Below are 3,494 nucleotides of genomic sequence, written 5' to 3'. Positions count from 1 at the left end.
GCGCTCCACCCCAGTCTTATCCTTTTAGTTATTTCCCTCTCATGATCCGGATCAGCTGTCACTACCTTCCCTAAGTAGATATATTCCCTTTCCACTTCCAGTGCCTCGCTTCCAATTTTGAACTGCTGTTCCCTTGCTAGGGTGTTGAACATTACTTTGGTTTTCTGCATGTTAATTTTAGACCCACCGTTCTGCTCTGCCTCTCTAAACCATTGATAATGATTTCCAGTTCATATCCTGAGTGACTCAGCCAGGCAATGTCATCAGTGAATGGCAGATTATTTAGGCATTCTATATTAACTTAATACCCAACTGCTCTCAATTGAGGCCTTAGAAAACCTGTAAACAGTCGGTGAATAGCAATGGCGATATCGTATCTCCTTGCCTGACGCAATTGAATTTTATTACTGAATTTATGGAGGACTATGGTAGCTGCGCAGTTTGCTGTTGCTTTGCTGATCACACGTTGACCGGAGTAACACCTTTAGCAGGCTGCGAGGTCGTTCGAAACTGGGGCTTAGCCCGCGAGGGGCGTAGCGGGGTTTACGGAGCTTCTCCCAAGCGGACACCCCTAAAGAAAGCTGGGCGCCAGGCTGGGGGCCGCTTGTACCCATTTTTAACGGTGGGTGTCCGGCGGTGGGTTTCGAACCGACCACCTCCCGCAGCCGAGACGGGCGCCCAAGCCACTAGGCCACGGCTGCGGTATACGTCCAGTATACGTCTACTTAGGTAGTGAAAGCTGATCCGGATCATGAGAGGGAAATAACTAGGAGGATAAGAATGGGGTGGAGTGCATGGCAGGTTCTCTCAGATCATGAATAGCAGTTTAGCAATATCCCTCAAGAGAAAAGTGTGCAACAGCTGTATATTACCGGTCCTTACCTACGGGGCAGAAACGTGGAGGCTAAAGAAAATGGTGCAGCTTAAGTTAAGGACAACGCAGCGAGCCATGGAAAGGAATATGGTAGGCGTAACGTTAATAGACCGGAAGCGGGCAGAGTGGGTGAGGGAACAAGAGCGTGTTAATGACATTCTAGTCGAACTCAAGAGGAAGAAATGGGCTTGGGCAGAGCATATACTGAGAAGGCAAGATAACCGCTGGTGCTTAAGGTTAACGGAGTGGATTCCAAGTGAAGGCAAGCGTAGCAGGGGGCGGCAGAAGGTTAGGTGGGCGGATGAGATTAGGATGTTTGCATGTATGGGGTGGGCGCAGCTAGCAAAGGACAGGGTTAATTGGAGAGACATGGGAGAGGCCTTTGCCCTGCGCTGGGTGTAGTCAGGCTGATGATGATGATGACGATGATTTTGACATGTCTCTTCTGCACCCTGATCCTGCGATGTCTGCATGACTGCTGAGATTTCCACTCAGTCGAATGCCTTCTCGTAATCAATGAACGCTATATACAGGGGTTGGTTATATTCTGCGCATTTCTCTATCACCTGATTGATAGTGTGAATATGACCTATTGTGAAATATCTTTTACGAAAGACTACCTGATCGTTTGGTTGATCTAAGTCCAAGGTTGCCCTAAATCTATTAGCGATTACCTTAGTAAGCACATTGCAGGAAACGGACAGTAAGCTGATCGGTCTGTAATTTTTCAAGTCCTTGGCGTCTCCTTTATTGTGAAGATAATAGTTTCGTTCTGCCAAGCTTCTGGTAAGGTCGAGGTTATAAAGCATTGTGTATACAGGATGGATAGTTTTTCTAGCAGAATTTCCCCTCCGTCCTTCAACATGTCTGCTGTTACCTGATCCTCACCAGCTGTTTTCCCCTTTGCATTGCTCCTAAGCCCTTCTTTACTTCCTCTTTCGTTACTGGCGCGATTGCGGATTGCTGTGCGCTACTGCCTCTTTCATTAACCATCTGATTACATTAGCTACTGTATAACATGTCGAAAAGCAAAGTAATGTTCATCAGTCTCTCAAAGAAAGAACAGTTTACAATTTGTAGCGAGCCGCAGAAAGTGGTTTGACAGAACGCCTATTTATTAGAGATAGTGTCTGCAGATTAGGGTAATAACTAGAAAACCAAGAATGGGGTGGAGCCCATTTGGCCGGTTCTCACAGATCATGAATAGCGGTTTCGCAATATCATTCAAGAGGAAAGTATATAGCAGCTCTATCTTACCGGCACTCATCTATAGAGTAGGGCTTAAAACGCGGATCTGAGGAAAACGGTTCAACTTGACTTGAGAATTACGCAGCGAGCTATGGAAAGGAAAATGGTAAGTTTAAAGTTATATGGGACACGAAGAGTGCAGAGTGGGTCAGAGAAAAAACGCGGGTTGATGATAACATAGCCGAAATTAGGAAATGTGCTTTCGCAGGGCATGCAATGCGAATGCAAGATAAACTATGGTCGTTATGGGTAACGGACTGGGTTCCAAGCAAAGGAAAGCGTAGCTGAGGGCGTATGATAGGTGTAGCGATGCGATAAACAAGTTTGCGGGGATAAGGTGGCCGCAGCTACACATGGCAGGGTTAATTGGAGAGGTATGAAAGAGTCATTTGTTCTGCAGCGGACGAAGTGAGGCTGATGATGATGATAAACCCTATGAAGAACATTTTGAATAATCTGCTGTACAATGATGTCGCGCAACAGACCGGAGAAAAAGGAGGTAACGCGAGAGGAAGAATGTAATATCTAACCTCCTCTTCTGTTCTCCAAGCAGTCGTTATCTATTGGTTACTATTAATTCTACAACATTTATTGCGTGGTCATTGAGTGCTGCATATGTAGACCAAAATAGACTAATATTTTAAAAGGGTGGTGCCAAATTTCGCCTGGCCATAGTGTTCAGTCCGCGTTAAATGAAGGCAGTCCGACTGTTACAGTGCTGCACTGTCCGTATTCGGATCTCATCCACGTTCACACATCCGAAAATGACACTTGATTTGCGTTGTTAGGCCAAATCGGAATTAGGTGCGCTACAAATCAGATTCTCGCAAACCGGTAGGCTGATAGGCAGCCTGCCACAGAGCACGTTTCAAATAAACAAGCAAACAAAAGCACCTAAATGCGGGGAATGGCCGCTCTGAGTGCTGGCCAACTTAGTCACGATTGTTATTCGCTAGCCCAGTTTTCCATCCAAGCATTACCCGTTTTCTTCCAAGACTCCTTTGGCCCTCGTGAGCGTTCTGTGGGGAAAAGTACTTCAAGCTGATGATGGGGATAAATTCGGGAGACAAAATGAGTCTTCGGATTAATGACGAAGATTTTGGAAGAAATGGCAATAACATTGTTATAGATGCACACATTAGCTTTATTAGAGATGACAAGGAGTTTACTACCAATGCTTTCACTTCAATGGCTGATGTGGCTAACGTTGGCAGATCGCTTCGCTGCTCTCCTTGTCCATCATAGTCTTACTCTTATGCGCGCATACCGGTCTCATTCAGCAGGCCCAGCTACTTTGCCTTCTCTACCGCTAGTTTTCCTCGCAGCTGCAACGCGATTCTACACCCTGCACGCTCCAATAAACACTCCAATC

The sequence above is a fragment of the Amblyomma americanum genome, chromosome 3 (genome assembly GCF_052857255.1).
Source record: "Amblyomma americanum isolate KBUSLIRL-KWMA chromosome 3, ASM5285725v1, whole genome shotgun sequence".
NCBI lineage: Eukaryota > Metazoa > Arthropoda > Arachnida > Ixodida > Ixodidae > Amblyomma > Amblyomma americanum.
Note: the sequence above shows the minus strand (reverse complement) of the source record.